The sequence below is a fragment of the Diabrotica undecimpunctata genome, chromosome 3 (assembly GCF_040954645.1).
Source record: "Diabrotica undecimpunctata isolate CICGRU chromosome 3, icDiaUnde3, whole genome shotgun sequence".
In the NCBI taxonomy this organism is placed as follows: domain Eukaryota; kingdom Metazoa; phylum Arthropoda; class Insecta; order Coleoptera; family Chrysomelidae; genus Diabrotica; species Diabrotica undecimpunctata.
The window spans coordinates 83,287,756-83,307,100 of NC_092805.1; the positions used below are offsets into that span (position 1 = coordinate 83,287,756).

At 32.6% G+C, this 19,345-nt stretch overlaps 1 protein-coding gene and 1 non-coding gene across 5 annotated transcripts in view; one reads left to right on the forward strand and one right to left on the reverse strand.

Moving 5' to 3' along the window:
• Window positions 1-19,345, reverse strand: part of mxt (Eukaryotic translation initiation factor mextil) — a 70,852-nt gene that overhangs the window by 13,985 nt on the left and 37,522 nt on the right. The window lies entirely within an intron of this gene.
• LOC140437937 (U6 spliceosomal RNA) lies at window positions 1,508-1,614 on the forward strand. The gene has a single exon (XR_011950419.1). It is a non-coding gene; the product is annotated as a U6 spliceosomal RNA (small nuclear RNA).

Here is a 19,345-nt window from a genome sequence, read left to right on the forward strand (position 1 = left end):
AGGTGTCTCTTTGTGCGCGCTGTCATATTCAAAATAACTACCAAAGACCTGTCAAGTAATCCTTAAACCATTAATTATTAAGGCTTAATTGTTAAAAAGGGTGTTAAGTACAGAGGAGAAAGTGTTTCTTGTGGAGCATTATTTTCGCTCATACGGAATCGGCCGACATAATAGTGCAAGTCTGCAATACGTATGTGATCAATTCACACAACAGTTTAATAAACGTTCTCCAAGTAATGCTGTAATTTTGAAGGTTGTTGAAAAGTTTACAAATACGGGTAATGCATTGTGCCAATGAAAAGGAAACTCAGGGTGTCCCAGGACAGTTAGTGATACAACGATAACCATGAACGTGTTTTCGTGTTTTTGAGCGAGTCTTGGAAAATCCGAAAGCCAGCCAGACAAGACAGCGTTGCAATTTGGCTTAAAACGAATTTCCTTGCAAAGAATCCTGAAGGAGCTGGGTGCATTTCGTATGTGATTCAGGTACATCAACAATTACATCCCAGGGATTATCACAGTAGAGTGGAATATTGTACCAGAATTCTTGCATTACAGTATGAAAATCCTGAATTTTTGAAAAATGTATGTTTTTCTTCAGACGAAGCACATTTTCATTTGTCAGGCCCGTCGCAAAAATCAATTTCTGAACTTTGCCGGACCAGATGAAGTTCAAGAAAATGGTAGGCAAGTCACACTTAATCAACAGAGGTCCATACAAATTTTAACACGCTTTATCCTCGATCTACGTCAATTTTGTCGTGCACGTAATTTGACATGCTGTCGCAGTTCGTCAATTTCTTCAGGGACATTTTCCAAACAAATTCATTTCACGATTTACTGATTTCCCCTATCCTGCACATTCTCCAGACTTAACATCTCCAGACGCATACATTTGGGGCATGGCTAAATCTGCCGTTTTTAAACGGGCACCACAAACCATCAATGAGTTAAATAATGCCGACTTGAGACAACCTTTATTCCATAACATTAGAGAAATCTGGAATATCGGTATGAAGACTGTCTTGAGAGAGGAGGAGCTCATTTAAAACATGTTATACAGTGTCAATAATATGTATTTTTTAAAACAATAAAATAATTACAAGTTCAGTACTGTTTATTTTGGGCTATACTGTAAAATCAAAATTAAATTCTTAAGCAGAGCTAATTTGCTAATAATATCAGAAAAGATAAAAGAAAAAGTCTACATACCAACATTCCTTACAAAAAAAAAAGAAGTTGATATTAACTTATCAGAATTGGAATTAAACCAGATCATTAAACCTAAATTGAGATATAATTTTGCAATTATAAATGTTAAAATAATAATAAGAAAAAGTGGGGAAAAAGAAATCCCTACATCGACAGTTATTGTTATATTTAAAGGACAAATAATCCCTTCGCAAGCAATCATAGACAAACTTATTTATGATGATATGAATATATATACACACACCGGCAAAATTAACGGAACACCTTAAAAATGGGAATGTTAGATGTCTAGAATGTACTCGCTTCGGCGGTACATATACTAAAATTGGAACGATACAGAGAAGATTAGCATGGCCCCTGCGCAAGGATGACACGCAAAATCGTGAAGCGTTCCACATTTTTACAAACAAATATTGGGAGAAAAAACCTTCCCCGCCTTTATGCATGGCATTACAGAATAATCCTATTTTTTTCAAGAAATTTGACACGGTTGACAGAAGCTTAGACTACTATTCTTTATTCCACAGAACTCAGGTTATAATACCCACTTATAGTGAGAACACCATTATGAGTAGCAATCTTCTAATATCTCTATTGCAGGATTATAGGGAAGCCACAGTAATATACACGGACGCATCAAAAACAACAGAAGGGACGGGATGCGCATACTTTTTACCTGCTACAAACGTAGATTTCAAGTATAAACTACCATATGAATTTTCAATCTTTTCAGCGGAATCAATAGCTATACTTGAAGCTCTAAAATATGTTAAAAACACCTGTAATAGACATATCTTAATTCTGTCAGATTGCCTTTCAGTTTTGCAGAGCATAAAAAACATTGAATTACCCTCAACATTTAGCAACCCCTACATATTTGAAATAAAAGACCGATTGTATCATTTATCATCGACTGGAGTCAACATAAAATTTATTTGGGTCAAAGCACATATTGGTCTCAAACACAATGAATATGTAGATCACTTGGCTAAAATGAGTGTAACAACTGGCTCTACGTTGAAATATATGCTTAACACATCAGATGTTACTACGATTTTCAAAAAAAATCAGCAACTTAGATGGAAAGAGCAATGGAAACATTACTGTTCTACAAACTCTAAAAGGTATACCTCTTTACAACCAACTCTACCTCAAACAACCTGGTTTCAGAATTTCAAAGCTCCTCGTAAATATATTACTACTATAAATCGAATACGCTTTGGACGTCTAGAATTTCCTAAACCTCTTGTCCAATTTTAGTGATTTTTTTAGTATGTTATAGTTATATTATTTAAGAATATCGATGTAATAATATTGTTGCTAGACAGGTCAATGTCATTTTATACCGGGTGTAACAATCATACTGTGTTTTTTCCTTAAAGTTCGGAACACCCTGTGGAATATTCTAGCATATATAAAATATTGAAATTAAAACTCAATTATAGCCTCAGGCTTTCTTAACATTTTCTTTTTTGATTCATTTGCTTGTGTTTGATAATAAAAAAGTTAGGTATGTTAACAACTAGCCATGTTTTTCATCAATAAATCCTCATTTTCTGCTTAGTTTAATAAACAAGCCCAAAGTAGGCTATGAGAAGTTAACAATTTAATACACACACCGGCAAATTTAAAGGAACAAGTTATTAATGCAATATTTCTTTATCTTTGTATTTTATAGACTATATCTACATAGCTTTGAATGCTCCTTGTCACAAGAAAGTCTTAAATGTCAAAATGTCAAATTAATTTGTTTATTTGTATTGTGTTTTACATTTTACAGTCGTTCTGTCTGTTGATAACAAGTACAAACTTGTATTTAATTGATAAGTTAATTTGTTTGAGTTTGTTGGATGTGATTTTTCTTTTGATTTGTTCTAATCAGTGGTGTTCTTATTGCAAAGAGTAAGTAAAAATGGGTGATTTAATACCGACTGATGTTGCTAGGGCCGTAACAATGGTGGAAAATGTTCGAACGTACAGGGAAGTTGCTGGAATATTTGGTAAATCACCATCAACCATCCATCGTTGTGTAAGTCGTTGGAGACAAACCGGGGAGTATGTAAGAAGAAGGGGACAAGGTAGAAAACGTTTAACCACGGTTGTAGATGATCGATTTATAACGTTGCAAACATTACGTAGTAGACGTCAAACGGCAGTTCAAACCAAAAACCTGTTGCAAAATGTTAGTGGAACTAGCATAAGTGAGCGCAAAGTAAGAAGGAGACTTAAAGAAGCCGGTCTCAAGTCATATGTGCCAATAAAAGCTCCCAGACTCCAGAGACACCATCGTTTAGCACGACTACAATTTGGTCGAGTACATCAAAATTGAAATGATAACCACTAGAGTCAAATTCTCTTTACGGACGAGAGCCGTTTCTGTGTAAATTACATCGACGGTAGAGAAAGATTGTATCGACGCCAAGCGGAACGAAATGCCCCTTTCAGTTTTACTACGACCGTAACTTCTGGTGGAGATTCAATTATGGTGTGGGGCGGTATATGTTTGGGAGCAAGAACAGAGTTAGTGGTAACTGATGATGGAGCATTAACAGCAGATAGGTATATCAGAGATATTCTCCAAGACCATGTGGTACCTTTTGCACCATATATTGGCAAAAATTTTATTTTAACGCAGGATAATGCGCGCCCACACGTCGCAGGCTGTGTAAGAGATTTCTTATTACAAGTGGGTATAACAACGATGAATTGGCCAGCTTGTTCCCCAGACCTGAACCCGATAGAGCATGTATGGGACATGCTAGGCAGAAAACTTGGGGCACGGGTTCTTGCTATTCAAAACAGAGAGGAAGTCAGAATTGCTTTGATTGAGGAATGGGAGAGACTGCCTCAACAACTGATCGATAACGTTATCAGAAGTATGAGAAGACGAATAACTGAAGTTGTAAGTTCTCGTGGGGGAAATACACGCAATTTAAGTTCAAACTGTACAATAAAGTTAATGTGTTTAAAATCCGTATTTTGTTTGAGTCTGACATCTTTGTGTTTTATTTCTTCTTAAACAGGTTTCATATTGTACTACCATTGTAATATAAATTCAAAATACTTCACGAACATTTGTATTATGATATTATCTAAACAATATTTACAATATATAGACTAGAGAGAAAATACTCAGATTTTATGGTTGTTCCTTTAAATATGCCGGTGAAACTAAGCAGAAAATGAGCATTTATTGATGAAAAACATGGCTAGTTATTAAAGTACCTAACTTTTTTATTATCCAACACAAGCAAATAAATCAAAAAAGAAAATGTTAAGAAAGCCTGAGGCTATAATTGAGTTTTAATTTCAATATTTTGTATATGCTAGAATATTCCACAGTGACACTGGCCTGTCTAGCAACAATATTATTACATCGATATTCTTTAATAATATAACTATAACATACAAAAAAATCACTCAAATCGGAGGTTTAGGAAATTCGAGACATCTAACATTCCCATTTTTAAGGTGTTCCGTTTTTTGCCGGCGAGTGTACATATATATATATATATATATATATATATATATATATATATATATATATATATATATATATATATATATATATATATATATATATATATATATACAGGGTGGTCCTAAAGTAATTGTACAAACAGAAACCATAGATTCTGCACTTTAAAATATTACGATTTAAGCCAACTTGCTTTAATAAAATGTTGATATTAAGAAAGATACAGGGTGTTAAAGTGGAAATTTAAAATTCTATTTTTCGCTATAACTTTTACGTTTGTAAATATTTTTGGACAAAAATTTATAATTGGACGCTTTTAAGTAGGATAAATTATAATTTTATACATAAATTAATGTTACTGATAGATGGCGCCACATATGCCACATGTGTGGCATAGACTTGCGCTTAACTTTTTTGCTCTTAAAGTTACCTCTATTTGTGTTAAAAAATATTAAACATACATTATTTTTACAAAGAAAAGGTATACTTGTTAGTAACCTCAAAATTTAACCGTTTTCGAGATAATCGCATTTTATAAGTCAGCTGCCTCATAATTCTTAGTTGTGATATTTGTGCGGTAAAGCACTCAATACCTGTAGATAAGCATAATTCATAGTTTATTCCTTATTAAAACAACTCAAAGATGATAATATAACATTACAAAATTTTTGTTATGGCTGCTAAATGTCTTATTGGAGAAAATATTCTTCATCTTCTTCTTTAGGTGCCTTGTCCGTATTCAGACGCTGGCCGTCATCATGTATACAATTTCCCTTTTCTATCGCTTCTTAAATTTCTATACCTACTGGCGTTGTATTACTTTTTCCCTATTGTAAAATGCTGAAAAACCAAAATATATGGTTTATGTAAGATGGTACACCACCACATTCTAGACAGAAGGCGTTGAGAACATAGTTAAATATACCTTTTCTGAACGTTGGATTGGACGTGGCAGTCATATTCCTTGGCAATGTGGTAAGATATTGATATAATTATTTAATTTATAAAAAAACCCAAAATAATACTTATTATTCATTACGTAAATTGTTGTTTACCCATTTTTATTATGACAAATGGAAACTAAAGCACAGGTATGAAATAACACACGTGTCTTGTTTCATAATACTTTTGCTACAAATCTTACCTTAAAGACTCAGCATTTTTACAAAAACATCATCGTTGGCCTAATAACCGATATTGTTATAAATATAGTAAACAAACAGGCAATTTAGTTCAGCATAATATTAGTTCGTTAGTTCATAATATTATCATCATTATCATAATAGTCCATTTGTTCGATATGTAATTATAGTTACTCGTAAGCTTATATGAGTGTATATAAGTAACCAATGAATGAGATACATCACAGTTTAATACATTATTTAACCTTTGCGACATAATATACTATAAGATTTGGATATAGATTCGTCCATTATACATTATAGCCACCACGTAGCCCAGAATTTAATCCGCTTGATTTTGGTGTATGGGGCGTATTAAAACAACGTGTCTATAAGAATGCCATAAACATTTGCAACCAAATATGGGAAGAAATAAATACTGCAACAGTTTCTTTAGAACCAATGATGCTATTTAATATGAGATGATTTTTATGGAATATATTGACAAATGAATTAATGAAAATGGTAGACATATCGAACACTTACTTTAACAAAAAGTTTAGTAATTTACTTTAACTATTTCTTAATTTGGTTTGTAAACAAAATGTTTTGATTACGACTTTAATTTAACATAAAATGTTTGATGTAAAATCCTATTATTCTGTTTTTTGTCATATCCTATTATTAATTATCCTGCTGATATATTTATTTTATTTAATATTTCGTTAACTATTAACTTTAGTTATTGGTATTTTATACCAAAATTTAGATTTATTAATGTTTTTGTCTATTTTTCCTTCGTTGCCTGGGGTAATTGCCTTAAATAAGAAATATGCAGCTGATTTGTAAAATGCGATTATCTCGAAAACTATTGAGTTTAAAAGTTATTAACAGGTATACCTTTTTTTTTTGTTGAAATAATGTATCTTTAATATTTTGTATCACAAATACAGTTCACTCAAAAAGCAAAAAAGTTAAGTGCAAATTTATGCCACATATGTGGCGCCCTCTATCCGCTACATCAAAGTGTGCATCAAATTATAATTTCTCATATTTAAAAGTACCCAGTTGTAAATTTTTATGCATAAATGTTTACCAACATGAAAGTTATAGCCAAAAATAAAATTTTTAATTTGCACTTTAACACCCTGTATCTTTCTTAATATCAACATTTTATTAAAGCAATTTAGCTTAAATCGTAATATTTTAAAGTGTAGAATCTACGGTTTCTTTTTGTACAATTACTTAAGGACCACCCTGTATATATATATATATATATATATATATATACATAAAATATATGTAAATTAAAATTCTCGGGAAGAACCGCGTTGAGAATTTAAGACTCGACGTTTCGGCATCCATTTTGGAGACATTATCAAGAGAGATACGGTTCCTATCAAGTTCGGGGTCTCAATCTGCCTACTCCCCTCACTCGTGACGAAAATACGAGAACCGTCAAACGACATTGAGGTATTAATTTGCCTACTCCTGCCTTATTTGCTTTACCCTGTGTAGCTGCTTTTATACTCTCAGTATGCACCGGAACTGTATGCGCGGAAACGGTATGAGAGGGATTGGTTGGGGCGAGGGGTTGTTGAAGCAGCATTTTGAGGAGCGGATAGGAGCGATAGTTTTTGCTTTTTCGAAATCTATTTTGTGACCTGTCTGAATATGATGTTGGGCTAGGGCTGATGATAACTGAAAACATTTCATACACAGAAGGTAAAGAAAAACATAAAAACAGCTACGCAACCGTGGCCAAATATAATAACAACAGATCAGAATACTCAGAACAAATTGGACAATTCAAAAACATACCAACATATAGATGCCAATCTGAAGGAACACAAAATATACATCAAGAAATGACGGATTTTATGTTACACATGATTAAAAATATTTGTGTGAGAATACAGTGAGAGAAGTAGATTTTTGACAGGAATGTCGGCATATGGTTCGACCTTAATGGTTGAAACCTACGTCGAGCAGGAGGCTGCTAAGAGGATAAGCTAGGGTGGTACTGGAATCCCAACCCGCTAAGAGTCCTGCGGCTCCAGCACGACAATACAGTAACTACAGAATGGATTAAAATTGCGGAACGAATTTTGTAAAATTCGTTCAAAGAGTAAAAAAGAGTCGAACACCTATTAAGCACAGTAAAAACCATTAATATTTAAAGAAAAATGCCCATAGAAAAAAGTGTAAAATATGCAGATGTTTTTATTTAGAAAAAGACCCATATGTACAAGCAAAAGTTAGTTTGTAAAAGACGAGAAACCAAACAATAAACAAAAAAAAAACATAACTATAATATTTCATTACTATAGCAAACACAGTATTCGTTATAAAAACATTACATAATATGTTATTTGATACAGTTGGAATGTGCGTAGTAAGCAAGTCCATAAACTTGAAATGAGTACAATATAACTGACCAGGTTAATTATTTTATTATTAAGATCCGTATGTTTAAAATTTTATTCACGATGCAAGAAGAACTAACAAGTATGGAATATTTTTTTGACAGAGAAGAAAAACCGATGAACAGATATATGTTCATGTTTTCCAAAAGAGGAAATCTTAAGACATAAGTTTTCGAATAAACAGTATCCTACACCTCAGAATGCAAGAAAAATTTAATCTAAAATTTAATTTAAAATTTAATTAATAAAAAGTCCAAGGTATATCTAATAAGCCCCGGTTATGGAATTCCCCGATTTATCGAAGAAAAACAAATTTATTTTAAGGATTTATGCTTCAGGAATAGCATTAGGAGACTTGTTGAGATTTTAGCTCACAAATATGAGTGCAGAAGATTATAAAGAAAATGATAATAATGAAAAATGAGAATAAAAAGAGATGACAAAAAAAAGAATCAGCCAATTCTTAATAAAAGACGAAAAGATTAAAAAAAATAATAATTTTTTTTTAAGGAAAAGGTATAAAAATTTGTATAGTACACTTCCCGTCATATAAAACTGGTACACTTTTTTTTCCCAATGTAAACCTGTGTTCATACTGGACACAATGGTTCGTGAATCAATTCGTTGTTGCCATCACAGATAACGGAGTTTCAGTAAATTTAAATAAAACTTAAAAAATAACGTTCAAAAATGTATAAAGTATTTAGATAGGTATTATTTTTATTATTAACAACAAAAAACCGTATCTAATAAATTGAATAACTTAATAAGAGTAATAATTTAATAACTAATAATTTAATAAGAGAGAGGATTAAGTTAATGTCAAAAATGTTGAACGATATTTAAAAGTAGGGTATTGGCACAGGAAACATTGGAATGCATCTACTGTAATTTTATACTTAATTACTTACCGAACACAAACTGTTGACTGTATGTTATGTCAATAAGTTTAGTAACAGGCAAACTACTTAAATTAATTTATTATTTATTACATAAACGATAAATGTGAAAAACTAACATTATACTTTATCCTACGTAGAAAAATGCTTTTCAAAACGTGACAGTATTACATTACAATCCAATGTCTCACTGCAATGTTCCTTATGGAGGTTGAATCTACACCCTAATTGTAATCCGTTTTTATCTATAAATAGACTATTACTTTTTTACATTATTATGTATAAAATGTAAACAAAAAACATTTACCTACCCATTGACATGCATATTTTTTTCAAAATTAAATGATTTACGGTGTATAAATGATAATGAGAATAAAATTAACACGTCGCATGCTTAAAGCCTAACGATATGCTACTGCTAGGTGCCGAGAGTATTTTTTTTGTAAATCGTTATAACTGCAATTGGTTTCTTGTTGGCAGAATACATTTATAAAGTTTTTGCTAAATTTTGTCTTTTTTAACGCGTGACGCTCATAGGCGTCGTCAGCACTAGATCATTAATGTTTCATCCATATGCTAAGTGACTCACATGTGCGTCTTTGATTTTTAAATTGCAGAAAGTCATTATTGTCAAAAGAAACATTTACTGGAAATTTTAATAGAAAACATATTACAATAATAATATTAATAATTACAAATTATTATCATTATGATACTGTACAAAACAATTTCCAACACAAAGGCCAGGTTTTTCAGGACAGAAGCTGCACTCAAATATCGTGTCTTTTCTTAAATTATTCTTTGAACATACCTTACATATTTTTCTCTTTATCCGACCTTTAGTATCAACATTTAAAATTTTTGAAATGTTGTGCTTGTCTGTTGTTTGTTGTTTGTACACTGGAGTAACCAATACTGTTTCAGAATTTTTTAAAAGATGTCTGATAATTTCTAAACGATATTCATATAAATTCATTTTTCTACCAGTGTACGAAGTATAACTTTTGTACAAATAATAGGAATTTAACAACAAAACTTGAAATATGTGAATACCTATTTTTTTATACCATCTGAGCGTCTTTCGCTCACATGGATAGTAAGCGAGCATTTGATCTTTGCGAACAACACCACTCATAAACTCATTATATTTGGATATAGGTGGGGTTTTTTTTTTTATTTGGTTTCTTTTGTTTTCAGTTTCGATAAGATCATTTTTAAATTCCGTGGATATGTACATAACTTCTCTTTTATCTCTCCACTTTCCTACTAAAATGCCATCTTTGTATTGCCCTACTGTCTGTCCTTGTGCTAGTTTAGCTTCTAAAACTTTTTTAGGGTTACCTTTTCTCTTGGAAATTAAAGTTCCTGTTCAGAAAGTATTGTTTTGTAAAAGCGTTTTTGCTAAATCAACACTTCCATAAAAATTATCTATAAAAAAAGAATGCCCAACGTTAAGTTTATCTCGCATTAGTTCTAAAACTACTTTTTCAGAGTGGCCTTTTCCACCTGCAGAGTCATAACGTCCTGTATATAATTTCATACGAAGCGCTAAGCCGTTGGGTTCTGCCAACACATACAATTTAAGTCCGTATTTGTGACGTTTGCTTTTCATATATATTCGAAAAGATAATCTACCACGCCACAACACCATACTTTCATCAAGGGATAGATTTTTTCCTGGTTGATATATTTCAGCCATTATATTATTGAAGTAATTTAAAAGTGGTTTAATTTTATAGATTTTATCTTCTATTGTACCCTCTTCTGAATTTCGGCAAAATGTAGACATCTCAAATTAAGCAAGTAACGATCTCATATTATTATGGAAACATTTCAATTGAAAAAGGGGATCGGTATTCCAGTAGTCCTGGAATCTATTGGTTTTCCATGTTAACATATGCAATGTAAGTCCAAAAAATGTTTTAAGTTCGTTAGCAGACACAGGCTTCCATTGAGTTATACGTGAATGTTCTGCAACACCGGATAAAAATAACGATTCGGCATAAACATTTGTTTCCTGCACTATCATCTCAAAAAAAATATCTTCTACAAGAAGGCAAAAAAAATCATATGGAAGACCAGTCATTCCTATCTGCATTTCCATGTAACGCTTCAACCAATCCAGAATAATCATTTTCTTCTTCAAAATCTAAAAAAAGAAAATAAAGCAATTGTACAAGAAAATATAATGCTGCAAAATAATTCTGTTAATAATATTCTAAAAGGTTGATATTAGAAATAAACATTTCAAAACATGTATACAAATGAAGTTATGATATAATTTTGAATTCATTTCTCAAATCTCGTATTGGAATCATATCTGTACTTTATAATAAACATACCTGTGTCTTCATCTGACAGAACTACACTATTATTGGATTCACTGAATTCATCTTCACTAGATGAATTATTATTTAATATATTATATAATTGATCAGTACTATATTTTGATCTTTTACAGTTTGAATTATTTGCATTCATTTTACCACACGAATCTTCGATCTTTTACAATGTGAATTATTATTTGCATTTATTTTAACAAACGTCAATAGTTTGATAGTTTGACAACTAAAAAGCATGGCAACCTATTATGTAGGTACGGAATTCTGTAATAGGTTTTAATAAATAAATAAAATAATACAATTATTGTAATAGATAGATACGGATTTCGGTTGTTGACTGTGATAATCAGCGTTATCTTTTCTAATAATATAAATCCAAAATAAAAAAGTCTAATAGCAAAAAATAGAATAAGGTTAATTTAAATTTAGAAAATATATTAATTTAATAAATTTGATATGGCAAAATAAAGATAATACAGAATCTAAATTTAAATAATTTTATGAATTAGTTTTTGTACTTGGAGAAAAGATTTTCTTTTTTGATTACCGGTGGAAAACAGAATTATTGTGAGTCCATCTTTGGAAGCCTTACTTGCAGTGCTCATTTCTTCTCTTAGGGCATAAGTTATGTTAGATAATGCTTTCGTCGAAATAAAAATAATCCCGACTCATCTGCGTTAAAATATCTAGCGGTGAGTATCGCTTCAATAAATTGAGCAGTTTTTCCTTTCAATCAGAAACCACTAAGTAATTTTCATCAGCTGTTTTGTCATATACAAATTTGAAGCAACTATTTTGTCGCTTTCAAAATTTCTCAAGCCTAGAAGAACTAGAAGCCTTCATATCAATGCTTAGTTCACTTGAAATTTCTACTGCTTTTTTTTGAATAATTTTACCAGAAACAATATTATTTTTTAACCCCAATTTACGAAGCAAATCGAAAATAATTTAATTCAATACGGCACCCGAGAAGAAATTACCGAAACACAAGTAAAATTGAAGAAGGTAATGGAAACATTCTAAAATGAGAAAAAGAAAAATATAAGTAAAATTGAAGAAGGTAATGGAAACATTCTAAAAGGAGAAAAAGAAATAATAAAGGACATAGACAGAGTATTTGTCATTATGTATATAAAAATGCCGTGGCCTGTCTGCGCTTTTGTGGAGGAAGTATTCTGGACAAAACACAGGACCAACCTGTCACTTCTGGAACAGCTTGATATAAACGACAGGCTAATAAAAAAAGTTAACCGAGAATACCTAAATTACTTCAGCCTAGAGAACGGGAACTATGGAACTATTGGTAGTAGAAGGAAAGGTAGAAAATGTTTTTGAGAACTGCTTGATAAATAGGTTAACAGATAGTTTTCTCTACAAACTTTTCCAAAAAGTAAACTTTTATACACAAGGGTATTTATGCTAGACAATACAAAACATAGGTATCTTGAAAACTCTCATGTGCGTCATCAGCATATGACTGAAGCGATATCTTGACGCTCATAGGCGTGATTAGCATGCAACGTGTTAAGCGGAGTAAAATATCATCGTCTGTCTTAAAAAATCCTATTATAACAGAACTGAAAACTTCCCGAACATATCCGAATGATTAAACATAAAAATTGAACATAAAAAATATTGCTTGCCATCAGTCACATTTGACAAGTTTGTCAAAATGAAATATTTTCACAAATTATAATTAAACACGAATCAATGTATGGGTACTGAGATAATGGAAAATTTCAAAAGTAATAGAATTTTTTGAGATGCATGTTTAAATAAATGTTTAAATATAAATGTGACTGACTGATCGAGAATGCTCGATATTGTTTTAGATTTTATTATACTAAAAACTTGCGACCTGTCGCACAGCCCCGCTTTTAGCTGGTTTGATATATTTTCGTTGAACTGGCAACGTTGCCTTCGAAATTAGAATGACACATGTGAAAAGCTCAATTTACACAACTTAAAAAACACGATTTTCGATTATAAGTGTTGTACCAGTTTTTTATGACGCGAACGGTACAAGATAAACATAATACAAGCAATACATAATATAGTACAAGATAAGCAGGTCAAGAAGAGTTATAATTAACGACTTCCACATGTTACAGGAAAGATATGGAAGAATAAATAGGATATATTAAATACATAAATATAAATTAATTAGTAATAGAAAATAAAATAAGCCAAAACAGTAGCCACATCATTTTTAAAAAAATTTATCTTGAGGTATGGAGTACCCAGAAAAATAATAGCAGACCAAGGCACAGAGTTTATAGCTAAAATACTTAAGGAAACAATACTTTGCTACAATTAGAGTCAATGAATATACTCGTAATATATACATGTACTTTTGAATGCAAATAATATATAAAAATATATTTAAATGAGTATAATGTCTAAATATACACTCAGGTGCAAAAAAATCGATCCATTCCTTATTTCTTATTTATTTGCAGTTGTATAATTTTAGAGACATTAAATTACGTATGTAAATTTCGTTGTACCCTCGTATACGAGAAATAAAATAATATTTTTAATATTGCTTTTTTATATTTCTTAAAACAAATTGGTATTTCACGTTTTTGTCGTAGATAGAAGTAAGTAGATATTTATTGAATGTTGTTTTTAATTCAACAACATACTAGTGTAGTGATTATATCGTTTTGATATAAAAATATATGAAAAGTGTTATATTTTTATTTAATTTATCCTTCCTAAATGTCTCTAACTCCGACAGATGCTGCAAGGGCGGTGACTTTAGTTCAAGATGGTCGTAGCCAAGATTATGCAGCTGAAATGTTGGGTGTTAGTCGATCTTCGGTTCAAAGAGCAGTTCGGCGTTTTAGCGACACCGGTAACTTTACAAGAAGACCAGGATCAGGTCGTAGAAGGGTAACATCCGAAAAAGATGATCGATTTCTGGTCTCATCATGTTTGAGAAATCGGTATCTAACTTCAGTTGAACTGGCAAATCGTCTGAGCGAAGTGAGAAATGTGAATCTAAGCAGATGGACAGTTCGTCGACGACTTGTAGAAGGTAATTTATTATCCAGAAGGCCAGTCCTATCTCCAATACTATCCATAGAACATCGCAGAGCTCGCCTTGCTTTCGCAAGAGGACATGAAAACTGGAGTGATGCAGATTGGAGCAATGTATTGTTCTCAGATGAGTCCAGATTTTGTCTAAGGTCACCAGACGGTCGAGAAAGGGTTTGGAGAAGACACGGAGAGCTATATTTTCAATGTAACATTGCGGAAAGAATAAGTTATCGGGGGGCTCCGTTGTGGTTTGGGCTGGTATCAGTTCAGAAGCCCATACTGATTTAGTTATTGTAGATAGAGGTCCTATGACTGCTGCAAGATACATAACAAGTATTTTAGATCAGCATGTGGTACCTTTTGCTCCTTTTATTGGACCTAATTTTATTTTTATGGACGACAACGCGCGTCCTCACCGTGCTAGAATCGTCAACCAATATATAGAGGAGGTGGGAATTGTCCGTATGAACTGGCCAGCTTGCAATCCCGATCTCAATCCCATAGAACATCTATGGGATATAATGGGAAGACGTCTTCGAGCACGAGTACCCCGTCCAAACAACTTGGCTGAACTTACAGCGGCTCTTCAAGAAATATGGGACCAATTGGATCAATTTGATATCCAGAGGTTAATTACCTCAATGCCTAGACGTGTACAAGCTGTTATAAAGGCCCGAGGGGGAAACACTAGATATTGATTTATTATCAATGTTTTTCTTAATTTCAGAAAGTTTTGAATATTCTTGTATTTTTGAGTTTTGGCGTATGTCTCTATAAATAAATGATTTTTTTGGATAATCTGTAAAAATTATTTTAATCTAACATATACTTTTACATATATACCTGATTTAAAACTAATATCTTCAAACGTTTTCTTTTTTCAGCAAATAATACCCATGGATCGATTTTTTTGCACCTGAGTGTAGTTTTAAGTTCGTACAATATATATTTAAAATGTGTATAACAAAAAGAAAAATGTTAGACTGTATAGTAGTAGTTAAACAAAAGAAATAGGGATAAATGAATAAATGAATAAAACGACAAAACTTTATTGTGAGATGTCAAAGTTATTAATAGTGTATATGAAAAGTGAAAACAGAACTATTACTTGGTACCAAGAATTAATGCAAGAATTAATACAAGAATTAATACAAGAATTAATATAAGATTTTATTATTATAAATTTTTATTTATTATTTAAAATATGTAAAGGTTATTGTAAATATTATGTGCACATAATAGGGGGTAAGATATAATATGTAATCAACCACATATTAGGGGTAATATAATGTAATAATCTAAATGATTTAACGTAAGGTAAGAAAAAAACGTACGTAAAATATTAAATTAATATACGAGTAAGGCATAATGAAGGATACCAGATAGCATATTACAAGGGAACAATTAGGGTAACCTTATAATATGCTGAGGTTAGGATAGGTTAGGTTACTAAATTTTTACTAAATATAAGGAAATATATACCAACATTTGTATAAATATGTACACGGTAGCATAGGTAAACAGTACTTATTTGAGGTTGAAAAATTTCTCTTTTTCCGAAGGAAAAGAGAGAGAGAGAGAGGAATGAGACAGTTGCAAAAGAGAAATTTTTTTCCGTAAGGGGGATGGTGTAATATTATTCCTAAAATATTAGAATTCATTTATATAAAATATTATAATTCATACTTGTGTAACATAGTTTCGCAATTTGTTTATATAAATATGTTTAGTAATTCGAATCGAGGACATTCATAAATAATATACTCTAATTAGAATTTGTAAATCAGCACTATTGTGAATCGCGACTCATACTTGGTGTAGGTCAGAGAACAAACTTGACACGAATAAGTAAAGTGTTGACACAAGCAAGGCCAGGGCTATTAAAAGCAACAACAATCATTATCTAGAGATCAGAACTAATTTAACGTCAAGATGGCAAGTTAATGCATCACGCATTGTCAACGTCAACTAAGTACTATTATATTTAAGATAATTAACATTGTAAGAGTGTACAGTAGTGTTTAAATAAATGGTTACATAAGTCAACAACACGTTATTTACTACCTACAACATTATTTACCATACTGCCAAAAAAATTATATGCCTTTTTTAGATGTAATGTATATTCTATATATGCTAAACCAAATTTGAAAATAAGTGCGAGCGAATGGACTAAATTTTTTGAAAGTCTAGAAAAACTTTTTATTGTGGCATGTGATTTTAATTGTCATTATAGTGTGTGGGGTTGCGGAAGGAATGATGTTGCTGGTAATAATTTACTCGAAGCAGTAGAAAATACTGATTTAGTAATTCTTAACACAGAAGAGGAAACTGATTCTTACTCCATACCAAATTTATAAATCAGCAGTATATTTAACACTTTACTCTACTGGAATTGTTACAATTTGTAATTGGACAGTTACGAAAGTCTAACCTGTCTTTAGGGTCTAACCATTTATTATCATACTAGATATGTTTAATAACATAAATATAGATGAAAATGTAATTTTCATAATGTGTAAAGTACACAAAAATAAAAATTTAATAAAGTCGATTGGTTATAGTTTTCTGATCACTAGAATTAAATACAATAAAGAATTATGAAATTTCTTATGATAAATTTATTGAACAAATATATAATACGGTTATCTACTTTTGAAAGAAAGATATTAAGAAGGATATTAGGACCCATTTGCGACAATGGTATATGGAGAATAATGTTCAACTACGAGTTATAATATTACAAAGAACTGTTGATAAGAGGTGAAAGAAAGAAGAGGTGGGTAGACTAAGTGAGAACCGATGCTAAAGAGATATTGAGGGTAGATAACTGGAGGAAAGCAGCCAAGGAAAGGATGCTTAGAGCTAGATGCTGGGGAAGGTCAGGGTCCGAATTGGGCTGTAGCGCCATAAGAGGGAGAGAGATTCAGTTATCCCTATAAGAAACAATAATCAATTCAACATTTAATAAACATTGGTGGAATCAAGAGTGTACAAATATGATTACGTAATTTAAGAACTGATGTTTTTTACGTTTTTATAGAATTGAGTACAATAGTTGCACAGGCGAAAAAAATTTAAAACACAGTAACAGGGAGTTATATCAATTTCAGTCATATTTCCAACCAACCACACCCACCCACCCACCCACCCACCCACCCACACACACACACACACACACACACACACACACACACACACACACACACACACACACACACACACACACACACACACACACACACACACACACACACACACACACACACACACACACACACACACACACACACACACACACACACACACACACACACACACACACACACACACACACACACACACACACACACACACACACACACACACACACACACACACACACACACACACACACACACACACACACACACACACACACACACACACACACACACACACACACACACACACACACACACACACACACACACACACACACACACACACACACACACACACACACACACACACACACACACACACACACACACACACACACACACACACACACACACACACACACACACACACACACACACACACACACACACACACACACACACACACACACACACACACACACACACACACACACACACACACACACACACACACACACACACACACACACACACACACACACACACACACACACACACACACACACACACACACACACACACACACACACACACACACACACACACACACACACACACACACACACACACACACACACACACACACACACACACACACACACACACACACACACACACACACACACACACACACACACACACACACACACACACACACACACACACACACACACACACACACACACACACACACACACACACACACACACACACACACACACACACACACACACACACACACACACACACACACACACACACACACACACACACACACACACACACACACACACACACACACACACACACACACACACACACACACACACACACACACACACACACACACACACACACACACACACACACACACACACACACACACACACACACACACACACACACACACACACACACACACACACACACACACACACACACACACACACACACACACACACACACACACACACACACACACACACACACACACACACACACACACACACACACACACACACACACACACACACACACACACACACACACACACACACACACACACACACACACACACACACACACACACACACACACACACACACACACACACACACACACACACACACACACACACACCCCTTAATAAGGTTTTTTGAATAATGACATTTAATACAACTACTTGAAATTATGGCAATTAATGAGTTATTGAAGTGTGGTAAATCACAGCTAGATCGACCAAATAGTTTCAAGAAGTTATTCAATTTGTTTATCTCGGAGAGCAATTATTTAAATAATTGTACTTGTCCAAACAGTGACTCTAGAGATATTTAGCAGATCGCAATCGGTTCTTTGAGGCTTTAATTTTAAGATAAATTAAAACAATTTTAACATTTTATCAAAATTTTTATTAAAAAAACCGTTTGAAAAAGGGCTGATTTTTTAGCTAATTATTTATAACTATGAAACTGAACTATTATTTACACAAGCACTTGAAAACTGTACAGAAGGGATCAAGATAAATGGTGAAAATATAAATATCATTCGTTATGCCGACGATACAGTCATTATCGTTGAAGAGGTTAGTCTTTGTATGTGGGTATATTTTATTTTATAAAAAC